Source organism: Salvelinus sp. IW2-2015, linkage group LG16 (genome assembly GCF_002910315.2).
Source record: "Salvelinus sp. IW2-2015 linkage group LG16, ASM291031v2, whole genome shotgun sequence".
NCBI classification, from domain to species: Eukaryota; Metazoa; Chordata; class Actinopteri; order Salmoniformes; family Salmonidae; genus Salvelinus; species Salvelinus sp. IW2-2015.
In genome coordinates this window covers 17164924-17178427 of record NC_036856.1, presented here as the reverse complement: position 1 = coordinate 17178427, position 13504 = coordinate 17164924, and the positions used below count along the sequence as shown (strand labels likewise).

The following is a 13504-nucleotide window of genomic DNA, read 5'->3' as shown; positions in this document are numbered from 1 at the left end:
TTGGGGGTGAGGTGAGGCTGAGGTGAGACTGGGGTGAGGTGGGGTGAGGTGGGGCTGAGGTGAGACTGGGGTGAGGTGGGGGTGAGGTGGGGCTGGGGTGAGGTGGGGCTGGGGTGAGACTGGGGTGAGGTGGGGGTGAGGTGGGTGAGGTGGGGCTGAGTGGGGCTGGGGTGAGACTGGGGTGAGGTGAGGTGGGGGTGAGGTGGGGGTGAGGTGAGGACTGGGGTGAGGTGGGGGTGAGGTGAGGTGGGGCTGAGGTGGGGCTGAGATCTCTCTCCTCACCCCAGTCTCACCTCAGCCCCACCTCACCCCTTTCCCCTTCAACGCTCTTAATGCTCTCAAAGTGTGCTCGACTCCGCACCTCTGTACCAATCATGTGTATTATTAAAGAGGAAGTGAAACTCAGTTCTGAGTCTTTAAGGAAGGAGTCCATAACTGTTTGGGGATGATTGGTTAAGCAGGGAGGCTCTTAGACTGGACATTTTCTTTGTTGAATGAGTCCTGATTGAGGTCACACCCCAGACTATTCCTCTACTGCCTCTGACAGAGTCAGAGTGGTGATGACTCAGGTCGTCCATCCGCCCCAGCCCACAGACTGATGTGAAACCCGCCAGTTGGAGCTCTTGAAATGGAGCTCCTCTCATAAACTTTTACTGGGGTGCACATAAATCCACTGATTCCCGCTGTTCCCCCGCGCAACCGTGTGGATCGACGCCCACCCCCCCCAGTCCCCTTGTCCCTCCCCAGGCCAGCAAGGAGGGAGGGCAGGACGCAGGCACCACTGACATTAACAAGGCCTCAAACACACAGGCACTGGTACCAACTCACTGAGCTCTGTGGGGAGAAATTACAGCAGAGCAGTTAGTCCAAACCCCATTCATCCATGTTTAAAAGCACTCGGCTCAGTCAAAGTTATTTTTGTTGATGGATAGTTTCATGAGAACACGTTGATCCCTGGGTCCAGCTTGGCTCTGGGCAGACCCATTGATGGAGTAGTATGGTCAGGGCTGGAAGGGGTAGCTGCAGTGCCCACCAGTGTTAACACAATGTTATAAGTAAGGAAGAGATCCTTCACAGTGTTCTGATAGGAAGGTCATGTTTCACTCCACATCCCTGTCTCTGATGGATCGGCAAGGGTGTAACTGGAATACATGACCTCATAGTGTGTCTGGGGGTGGGAGTGTGTGTTTGTTTGCATGCACGTCAGTGGAGGCTGGTGATGTGAACAATTTAGGAGGATGGGAGACCCACGGCATAGGCACGGACTGCACGGAGACGACAAAGTGTGTTTTAAAATTATTTTAACCTAAAGCATTTAATAGAGACATTTATAGTACAATATTATGGGGAATGGGAATGAAAGGGCTACTTACACATTGTTGGGAAGGGATCACAGCAGTGATTGAATGAGGGTATGAGTCATGAGTTGAGGTTTTCAGAGGTTTGACTTCAGTGCAGGACAGGGGTTGAGGTGTTCAGAGCCTTCAGTGCAGGACAGGGGTTGAGGTGTTCAGAGGCTTCAGTGCAGGACAGGGGTTGAGGTGTTCAGAGCCTTCAGTGCAGGACAGGGGTTGAGGTGTTCAGAGCCTTCAGTGCAGGACAGGGTCACCATGAATGGACTGTGTTGGAGGGCAGGACAGGATTTGACTGGGACGACAAAAAACAGAAACACACTACTCTACATAGAAAATTGGCAGGTCTACTCACATTGCTTGTACAGGAGAGGGCACATGAGAYGTGGCTTCAGTCAGGAGAGTTGACAACGGTAGTGGTCATCACCTCTTAATCAGGGAACAGGAGGGGACTTAACTGTAAATACAAATAGTATATACCTTCCATTACAGCAGCGCCACCATAGGTTTGGTCAACAATTTTCTCCATGTAGTTAAGCTCAGACATTTCAGAATTCACAAAGTCAAACCCAGACTGTGCATCTCTCCCACTTGACACATCAAAATAGCTCAATAAATGTTCCTGGATAAAGCCCTGATCATCCACATACCTGACAATAACTGACGACCGCGAGCAGACTGGTGGCACAATAGGACCCAGAGTGATGAGGCAATTTTTTCCCTCTTGGGCCCGGAGTTTTTCCTTATCTGGTAACCTAACCAGGAAAACTCCGGACCCTACCCTATGACAGTGAATAATCACTTTTAAAAAGGTTGTATACTGGCTATGATGGGATCCGTTTTTCTAACCAGGTCCGTTTTTCAACTCCTGTAAAAACCTCCTGGCCATGGGGAGGATGAAGACCCTGTCAAACTGCAGCAAATGAATTATATTTAGACTAGACTAACAGGGGTTTTCCTCTGCCCAGACACAGAGATGGACAACAGAACTCACAGGGCTGAGCTTCCTTTATGCATGTTTGTATAGCGCAGGCCTATGCAACTGTAGGCCTAATAAAACATTTACTCACATGTCTGTCTATGACATCACTATTATGTTGACTGATTCATTCCAGGTAATCATTTGGGATTTAAAAAGGTGTAGTCAACCTAGCCAGCCCAAATTTGCATATAAACCAAATTTGATCACATTCACATTTTCTCCTGACAAACAAATGGTCTATGAATACGTAACGCTACCAATTTGTTTACCCTGACCAGATGGACAGGACGGATAGGCTGCATGCAGATGTTATTATTAGTAGCCTACAGTTGATCATACTGAATAATCATCTCGTTTTCATTCCATACAGCATGTCAGATCTCTAATGTTTAGGTGTGCCTATAATGAAACATTTATGTAAAGAGTTTTTGCTTGTGTCTGTCCAGAGTGATGATGTGTTATCACCTTTGCTAAATAAATACCAGAGGAAAGTGGAAAGCCTACTTGAGCTCGCGCAAAAAAACGCACTACATCAACCTTTCTTTTTAATCTAATGTTTAATGGATGATGCGTTGGAAGCAATCAAATCATTCTGAATTGATTTCGACATCCCAGAGAAGGCAGTACAAACTTCCATATGCTCAGCAAGTAAAGCGTCTTAGCGTTCAATTACCTCTGCAAGCTCCTTGTAGTTGACCTTGTTAGCTGAACTTTCCCACTCGTCCACTACATTGTTGCGAATTGCAAACTGCACTCTGGTAGCTAGCTACTTGCTACTAAAGTTAGCAAGGCAAATTGAAATAAATTGAACTAACTCAACACAAAAAATAAAGTTCTAAAACCAAGAAAACAATATATAATCTACCTCCTCCGTCTCCTGTAGTTTGAAGAAACATATTTGAATTGAATAATATCCTAAAAATGCTCATCTATCACCATTCACTCTTATCTTTATCCAATATGCCACCAACTCACACCCTCAAACACGTAGATCCCCTGAACGCAGCCCACTTTCCAGCCCACTTTCCAGCTCCCACTCGCAAACACCTAGATCCCCTGAACACAGCTCACTCTCCAGATCCCAATCACGTGAATTCTAATCATCTGTTCACACACCTGTATGTCATTATCACACACTATTTAGTTCAGTTCTTTGCACCCCATCACTGTGAGGTATTGTTTGTTTTGAGACACACGTCTTTCTGAGCTCTGGGTTTCCCGTGAGTTACTCCTCCTGTGTATGATAGTTTTTGCCTGCCTCACTAACTTTGCCTATTCCCTGCCTRTACTTTAGCCTATTGGATTTCCTGTTATCTASCTATTGCCTGATCTCCCGGACTACGTTACTAGCCTTTTCCCTGCCTGTACTGTTGCTCTTTTGAACCCCCTGTGTATGACYTTCTGCCTGCCCCTGGACCCAGCTACCTGCCTCCTCCTGTACTCCTTTGCAATAAACACCTGCGCCTGAAACCAGCTCTCTGTCTCCCCTCGTGTTCATTGCAGGAATACTGTCCGGCTACACCATGGTGCAAACCTAGAGTGCGTTGTTGAGACTACTGTAGACCTTCATTGCAAAATAGTGAGTTTTAATCAGGTATTTGGTGACGTGAATATATTTAGTATGGTTTTATCTAAAAAGGATAACTTTTTAAATGTTTAATAAAAAAATAAAAAGTTTAATTCACTGAGTAGGATGGACCCCCCCTTCTTCCTCCGAGGAGCCTCCACTGGTGTGCGTGTTTGCATGTGTATGTCCGTACCTAATGATGTGTGTGCGTGCGTGCATGTTTGGTGCATTTGAAATATGATTAAACACAATTGAGCGTGTGGTTAGCGTTTTGAAATCCCATGCCAAAACAACAGCTCAGGCCCTCAATGGGGAGGCTTAATAACAAAGAAAAAATTCTGCGACCATGAAAATGTTTCACTTTGTTAAAACCCCAACTGCTAATCTCTGGGTGATAAACAAATTCTACGTCCATGTTCCCTCCACTGCCGGAAGATTTCAGGAATTTGCTGAATTCAGGCCTGGGGTTCACCTTTCAAAGTTTTATTCCCAGGCACTTCTTAGAGCCAGATTTAATTGATTGAGGGAGTAGGATGCTCTCAATCATCCAGAAACTCCAAGTTTCTGATCATCTCCACCAACGGAGTTGGCTTTGTGAAATTAATTTCTGACTACATCGATTTGCCTAAGGTCAATATATATAAAAAAGATTATTATGAAACTCTTACATTGTACCTGTGTTTGTCCTCTGTAGTTACTTGACTTTCTTTGTTTGCTGAAATCCATACTTTTTCAATAAATGTTAATCAGATGTGCCAATTAAATCTCAACAAGGAAACTGTCTGTGGTTGTATTGGATTAAGTTTTTATTAAAACATTTGGATTTTAGCAAACAAAGAAAGGCACGCATCGACAGAGGACAAACATACTGTAGGTTCAAGGTAAGCGACACGTTTTATAATTGACATTTTTTGAAGTATTAATCTTGGGCGAATCGATGTAGTCGGAGCTGAAATCCWCAAAGCCTGGTCTCTGCTCTACTTCGTTGGTGGAATTCATCAGAAACATCCTTCTCCATGGAGTTGAGTTTAGTCAGCTACCCTCTTCTCTGCCCCTCAAATGACCCTCATCCCCCAATCGCTCCACCCTCCCTCCCTACCTTCTCTGCTGTCGTACATGATTCCCTGTGACTGGCTCAATGGTGCAGCGCAGGTTAGTGGTTGTGCTCTATTGTTCAGGTCAGTTGTAGAGCTGGGATTTGGGATTATGGAATGTTGGCTCCCCTTCTGCTGACGTGTGACCTCTATAGGCCTTACCTTGAGAGCAAGGAAACAGGGAGAGGAGAGAGAGAATGGAGGGAGGGAGGGAGCGCAAAGGAGAATAGGAATGAGGGAGAGAGAAAAGTGGATATAGAGAAATAGGAGATAGAAAAATAATAGGGGAGGGGCATGAGAAAAGACGGAGATTCAGCAGACCTACGCCACTCAGAGTTAGAGCAAGAGGAAAAAGAAACGAAAATAAATGACTCAATTTGGATGTGGAAAAGAGAGGTAGAGAAAGGGCAAAAAACACAGGAAACCTTTTACTTTCTTCACTGGGCAGGTTTTACCAAAACAAAAGAGATGTGCTTTGCTCTGCTGTGAGATTTCTCTCCCCTTTCTCCTCTCTCTCTCCTCTGTCTCTCCACTCAATTTCACCTGTCATTCACCGGTGGAGTTTTCCCCCCTCTCCCAAGGCAAATGTTCTCTACCTCTCTTTTGTGCTCGGTGGAACAGTTTAAATACAGTACCAGTCAAAAGTTTGGACACACCTACTCATTCCAGGGTTTTTCTTTATTTCTACTATTTTCTACATTGTAGAATAATAATAAAGACATCAGAACTATGAAATAACACATATGGTGGTAACCAAAAAAGTGTGAAACAAATCCAAATATATTTTGTATTTGAGATTCTTCAAAGTAGCCACCCTTTGCCTTGATGACAGCTGTGCGCACTCTTGGCATTCTCTCAACCAGCTACACCTGGAATGCTTTTTCAACAGTCTTGAAGGAGTTGTTGGATGCTTTTCCTTCACTCTGCGGTCCAACTCATCCCAAACCAACTCAATTTTGACTGGTACCGACCATTTCGAATCCCACCGTACCTTCTCCGCTATGCAATCTGGTTTCAGAGCTGGTCATGGGTGCACCTCAGCCACGCTCAAGGTCCTAAACGACATCATAACCGCCGTCAATAAGAGACATTACTGCGCAGCCGTATTCATCGACCTGGCCAAGGCTTTCGACTCTGTCAATCACCACATTCTTATTGGCAGACTCGACAGCCTTGGTTTCTCAAATGATTACTGGTTTACCAACTACTTCTCTGACAGAGTTCAGTGTGTCAAAGCGGAGGGCCTGTTGTCTGGACCTCTGGCAGTCTCTATGGGGGTGCCACAGGGTTCAATTCTCGGGCCAACTCTTTTCTCTGTATACATCAATGATGTTGCTCTTGCTGCTGGTGATTCTCTGATACACCTCTACGCAGACGGCACCATTCTGTATACTTCTGGCCCTTCTTTGGACACTGTGCTAACAAACCTCCAGACGAGCTTCAATGCCATACAACTCTCCTTCCGTGGCCTCCAACTGCTCTGAAACGCAAGTAAAACTAAATGCATGCTATTCAACCGATCACTGCCCGCACCTGCTCGCCTGTCCAGCATCACTACTCTGGACGGCTCTGACTTAGAATATGTGGACAACTACAAATACCTAGGTGTCTGGCTAGACTGTAAACTCTCCTTCCAGACTCACATTAAACATCTCCAATCCAAAATTAAATCCAGAATCGGCTTCCTATATCACAACAAAGCATCCTTCACTCATGCTGCCAAACATACCCTCGTAAAACTGACCATCCTACCGATCCTCGACTTCGGTGATGTCATCTATAAAATAGCCCCCAACACTCTACTCAACAAACTGGATGCAGTCTATCACAGTGCCATCCGTTTTGTCACCAAAGCCCCATAYACTACCCACCATTGCGACCTGTACTCTCTCATTGGTTGGCCCTCACTTCATACTCGTCGACAAACCCACTGGCTACAGGTTATCTACAAGTCTCTGCTAGGTAAAGCCCCACCTTATCTCAGCTCACTGGTCACCATAGCAGCACCCACTCGTAGCATGCGCTCCAGCAGGTATATCTCACTGGTCACCCCCAAAGCCAATTCCTCCTTTGGCCGTCTTTCCTTCCAGTTCTCTGCTGCCAATGACTGGAACTAACTGCAGAAATCTCTGAAGCTGGAAACACTTATCTCCCTCACTAGCTTTAAGCACCAGCTGTCAGAGCAGCTCACAGATTACTGCACCTGTACAGATTACTGCACCTTTACCTCCCTTATCTCACCTAATTTGCTCACATTGTATATAGACTTATTTTTCTACTGTATGTTTTGTTTTTTCCATGTGTAACTCTGTGTTGTTGTATGTGTCGCACTGCTTTGCTTTATCTTGGCCAGGTCGCAGTTGCAAATGAGAACTTGTTCTCAACTAGCCTACCTGGTTAAATAAAGGTGAAATAAATCATAAATAAATATTTATTTGGGGTGAGGTCGGGTGATTGTGGAGGCCAGGTCATCTGATGCAGCACTCCTTCACTCTCCTTCTTGGTCACATAGCCCTTACATAGCCTGGAAATGTGTTGGGTCATTGTCCTGTTGAAATCAACTGATAGTCCCATTAAACGCAAACCAAATGGGATGACGTATCATTGCAGAATGCTGTGGTAGCCACGCTGGTTAAGTGTGCCTTGAATTCTAAATAAATCACTGACAAAAAATCTCAAATTTGGACTCATCAGACCAAAGGACAGATTTCCACCGGTCTAATGTCCATTGCTCATGTTTCTTGGCCCAAGCAAGTCTCTTCTTATTATTGGTGTCCTTTAGTAGTGGTTTCTTTGCAGCAATCAACCATGAAGGCCTGATTCACGCAGTCTCCTCTGAAGAGATGATGTTGAGATGTGTCTGTTACTTGAACTCTGTGAAGCATTTATTTGGGCTGCAATTTCTGAGGCTGGTAACTCTAATGAACTTATCCTCTGCAGCAGAGGTAACTCTGGGTCTTCCATTCCTGTGTCGGTCCTCATGAGAGACAGTTTCACCATAGCACTTGATGTTTTTTGCGACTGCAATCAAAGTTCTTGAAATTTTCCGAATTGACTGACCTTCATGTCTTAAAGTAATGATGGACTGTCGTTTCTCTTTGCTTATTTGAACTGTTCTTGCCATAATATGGACTTGGTCTTTTACCAAATAGGGCTATCTTCTGTATACCACGCCTACCTTGTCACAACACAACTGACTGGCTCAAACGCATTAAGAAGGAAAGAAATTCCACAAATTAACTTTTAACAAGGCACACCTGTTAATTGAAATCTATTCCAGGTGACTACCTCATGAAGCTGGTTGAGAGAATGCCAAGAGTGTGCAAACTCTCATCAAGGCAAAGGGTGGCTACTTTGAAGAATCTCAAATATAAAATATGTTTTGATWTGTTCAACACTTTTTTGGTTACTACATGATTCCATATGTGTTATTTCATAGTTTTGTTGTCTTCACTATTATTTTACAATGTTGAAAAAAGTAAAAATAAAGAAAAACCCTGGAATGAGTAGGTGTGTCCAAACTTTTGACTAGTACCGTATATCAAACATATGGCAGCGTTTATAGAAGGCAAATGAGTTGAGACATCACATTTACAAAAAGATTTCTGCAGCCGTAGTCCCTGAGGACAGTGGTTGTTCAGGGATTATATATGTCCTGATATCCCCAAACAGGGAGAGAACAGCAGACAGGAGGAGATAGTGTGGGAGAGATTGAGAGAAAAGGAGAGAGCAGGGGGAGAGCAGCAGGGTAGAGAGCTGGAGAGAGCTGGGGAGGAGAGGGAGATAGGAGGGTAGAGAAGGAGAGAGCAGGAGAGTGCTGGTCAGAACAGGAGAGACCAGAAAAAAGAGTAGAAGAGAGAGCAGGGCAGAGAAGAGAAGGAAAGAGTGCAAGACAGAGAAGGGCGAAAACATGAAGGAGAGGGAGAAGAGATCAGTAGAGCGAGGAGTTTTATGTATTCCTGCTAAGATACTGTAAACTGGGTCCATGGCTCTCTCACCTCTCTCTGACAGGCCTGCCTCTCTGAAGTTGCCTCTGTGGTGTGCATCATGTGATGGGTAATTGGCCTGTGGTTCCACCACAGTTGTGCAAACAGATTAGCAGTGAAACGTGTCGGCTTGCAGGGCTCTCGCAGGGCTCTCGCAGGGCTCTCGCAGGGCTCTCGCAGGGCTCTCGCAGGGCTCGGAGGTGAATGTGTGTTCTGTGCTGTCTGAATCACAGATGTGGGTCTGTGTGGGAAAGAGTTTGATGGACTAATGGATTAATGGTGATCGGGTGGAGCAATTGGCTTATACAGTACATGCATTCCCACACCCGTACACACACACACACACACACACACAGTACATGCAAACAGCAGAGACGCTGTATAGATACCCTAGTATAGTGGTCATTGTCCAGTTGTCCTTGTACCATAGCCTAAATGACTATCCTGTGAACAAAGACACTTTTCGAGAGAAAGGAGCTCAGTTTAGTGAGTAGACTCTACACACCATCAGCATTCCGGCAGCAAAGCTAAGGAGACAGAGACAGAGAGCGAGGGAGAGAGGGAGAGTAAGTAAGAAAGCGTCTGAACACGCAGGGCCATTCAGATATGTGAGTTTAGCTTGGCTCAGAAAAGTCAGTGTGTAAGCAGCCGGGGTAATTGGTTTCTGATGCCCCTGTCAGCCATGTGCCAGACCACCTGCCTGGGGTGGGAGGAGGAGGGAGAGGGGAGGAGAGGAGGGGGAGGAAAAGGGTGAGTAACAGCATCTCTCCATTTGCCACCCAAGGTGAATGCCCAACTCAGCTCACCCGAGCCCAAGCTATCCATAACCAACCCTCTCACCATAGCTCTGGCTGTGCCCCCATGGCTCAGGGCTGTAGCAGGCTTTACAGTATGTGGCCTATGTCCCTGATTGGCTCAGGCTTTAATATGATGGTCAGTCAGCCAATTGGGGGGGGGACCTGTCCTCGTTGTTGGATGCCAGCGGATGTGGCCACAGGCTCTTATGTCACAAAGCAACTTTACAGATCTCTTAATATGAAAAATATGGGGCCTAGACCGAGAATGCCAGAACCGTTTAAAGAGCTCAAGCCCTGTTATTTTACAGAGAAGCATTAGCAAATCCCCTCTTTTGATATATGTACATACTGTTGATTCTCTCAGGTAATACCCTCAAACACAGCTTACTGAATCCTAAAGACAATACATGTGTATATGTCATTGTCAGGCAAAACTCTCTGAGCTAAGCTCATAGATAGGGAGAGAGAGTTGAAATGGAAACACGCCTTTTTTATTGCCTTGACAAAAGCCGAGGAAGAAAGAGAGAGAGGAAGGGAAAGAGAGAGAGAGAGCTTGAGTGGAGCAGACCCCCCCAAAGCCTATGCTCAGCTGTGGTGGCAGCCAACTCAAGCACTTGCGCCCGTGGTGTGAATGGCCTTTTAATGCCTGCTAACAGCCTGGGTGTTTAGCAGGATGGAGATAGGATGGGGGTGACGACAGACAGCGTGTGGACTCCCTGCTCTGCTGACTCCCTGCTTTGTCCAAGGGGCCCGGGACCCTCTTCACCTGCAGCTTCCCCTCTTACACACTGACACATAACTACTACATTCTGCCACCTTTATTACACCCACTGTGTACACTCTCTGTACCTTGATTACACACTATTAACACTGTGTACAGTCATAGGGTTAGTTACACCATACAAAAAGTACATAAATCATCACATTGATACTGTATGCTCTTGTTCTCACAAGACTGTCTCTGTTTCAAAGTTCCAATTAATGTTCAGACAGTCATTAATTACTTTTTAACTGCAGTTAGTGTATGTGGTGCATGTGTATGACCTGGAACAGATCTACTGTACCGTACAGTGAAACTGACAGCTGGAGGAACCGTCCCATTGAACCCATTGAGAGTCCACAGGTCACAGCCAGGGGAGTCAGGGGAGTTAGGGGAGTCAGGGGAGTCAGGGGAGTTAGGGGAGTTAGGGGAGTCAGGGGAGTTAGGGGAGTTAGGGGAGTCAGGGGAGTCAGGGGAGTCAGGGTAGTCAGGGGAKTYWGKGGAGTCAGGGGAGTCAGGGGAGTTAGGGGAGTCAGGGGAGTCAGGGGAGTTAGGGGAGTCAGGGGAGTTAGGGGAGTTAGGGGAGTCAGGGGAGTCAGGGGATTTCGTGGAGTCAGGGGAGTCAGGGGAGTCAGGGGAGTTAGGGGAGTTAGGGTGCAGAAATGGGGAGGCTCTGACACCTCTGACATTATCATCCTGGACGCGTGGGGACAGATGTAAGAGCTGAGTGACCTGTGCTCTGGTGTGTGTGTGTGTGTGTGTGTGCGTGCGTGCATGCATCTACTTTTCCTAATGTCTTACCGGGCCAATCCCAACCAGATCCTTACCCTCACAGGAAACACACTCTCAGAGTTCCGTTGACCCCTGTCTGTGGAGGTCATGTGTGACCCAGAACAGCAGGGTAAGAGACAAACACACACAGGCTTTGTTGGCTCTGCTGGACTGAATCTCAGTGTTTGTGTGTCCTGTCAGTGGGAGAATAGTGTGTGTGCCATGCAGTGTGTTGCTGGGAAAGTGCAATGTTACATGAAGGGAGAAGAGTAGCCCCACTAAGAACCATTCATTCACTGCCCCAACAACCTAGTAGGCCAACCTTCACACAGCTGACGCGTGTTAGCTAAAGACCATGACGTCTCTGCGCTTTCCAAACAAACTGTTTAAACAGGTGTAGAGAACCAAAGGGAAACGGACAGAAAGAGAGAGGTGTGAGGATGAAGTGTAAGAGAATAAACAGCTGAGTGTGTTTTTATTGAGGCTCTCCGCTGTAGAACACGTTGTAGGCTGGTGCCAACATGGAGGAGCTGAGCTGCTGAGCGCCATTCTGTTCAAGGGGCTGTTTAAGCTTTAACACTCCTCCTCCTCCTCGTTCCAACCACACTCATCTGGGACACCCTGATTATGTGTTAAAACCTCAGCAGTTTGAAAGGAGGGGAAAAGTGTTAGAAGTCAAAATTGTGAAGTGTGGATTCAGTTAGATATTCAAAGAATTCCTCACTGTGGTGGTGARCTTGGGGTTGCTGAGGAAGGGGGTTCTAAAGTAGGGGCACACGGTTTGGGAGATGTTTTTGTTACAGGTTGAACCTTATTCATTGAATGGATACTAGCGTACCTATCGCTCTCTCATCTATTTTATGGTGTGTGTTCTTGTAAGTGAGGCTTGCTTCTTTCTGTATGTTGTCTTGGGTGGGTCAAAACCATTGCTCTTGGATCAGTTTCAGTCATTAGTTCTCCTTCATCTGGGTTGAAACCCAGTGAATGGCGACAGACCCAGGATCAGTATTTGAGGGCAGTGTCCAGCCAGTGCCTACTGATTTGGCAGTTGAAATGCAGTCTGATGCTTAGTCTCAGAACTCAATTTTCTCCTCGAAAGGGAAACACAAATAAATTCCTTTCAATCAGCCAAGGGTTACTTTGAGGCTCATTTGGAAGGAATGTTATTGAAACTTAAAGTAACATTATTCAAAAGGTGAAATATGCTTTCCTAAGCTTGATTTTCTCTCCGCTTTCCTTTGATATACTCTGGGGTAATCCAGGCGGAGTTTTGATGAAGACAAATTTTCCAACTTTCTACTTTAGAAGTACAGAATAGATTCTCTGTTCAAGTAAACTATGAGTTTTTTTTGATTACGTAAGATACTGAGGTAGGCTACTGGATGTGTCATCCATGATTTCTGGGCTTGAGTTAGCTTGTCTCAGACAAGTTGTCTGTGTTGGATGAGAGTACAGAGAGAGTCTGAACCTAGGCAGTAGAGTTCTGGTGAGAGGCTGATGATACTTAGAGGAGTATCGCCCAATAGTTAAGATGCCTTTCTCTCTCCATCCCTCGGCTCCCTCTGTCTCTCTCGTCTCCCTCTCTCTATCTGTCTCTCCCTCCCCCCTCCCTCCGTTGCCTCTATCTTTCTCTGGAAGTGCTCTGGGAAAAGGTCCTGAGTTCAGCTCCTCTGAAAGGGGATCCAAACCGTCTGCTAAAGAGATTGCCAAGCCTAACAGGGACTGACAGCTCTTGTGAGTGAGACTGTGTATGCGTGTTTATGAGTGTCTGTGTGTGTTTTGGGGAGGGTTGGGATGGGTGGGGGTGCTGGGGTTGGGGGGATGGCGTCCAGCCGTGGCAAATACTGTGTGCATTTCTTTGGGGAGGCAAAGAGCCGTGGTTCACTTATTTTGACACACAGTACAGTACACCCACGTGTATACACACGACTGCTAACATCTTCAACTCAGACAGGAATGAATGAGATATAGCAGCTTAATAAGAAGGGTTTGAATAATTCTGGCCAATAGTTTTGAAAGTGGTGCTCACGAGTCAAAATGGCTGCCCATTTTTTGTGTACTACGTCATCCAATTTGTGTGATATGTTACAAATACATATTGCATATTGTTACGAATTTGTTTATGCTTAAGATCCCGGAGTGCACCTTTTATAGCCAACCTCCACCCAATCCTAGTTCCAACATTGCTCCACCAC

At 45.9% G+C, this 13504-nt stretch overlaps 1 protein-coding gene across 2 annotated transcripts in view; it reads left to right on the top strand.

Annotated features, from left to right (window-relative positions):
* trabd2b (TraB domain containing 2B) overlaps positions 1 to 13504 on the top strand; it is a 104137-nt gene that overhangs the window by 16646 nt on the left and 73987 nt on the right. The gene's annotated exons all lie outside the window — the stretch shown is intronic.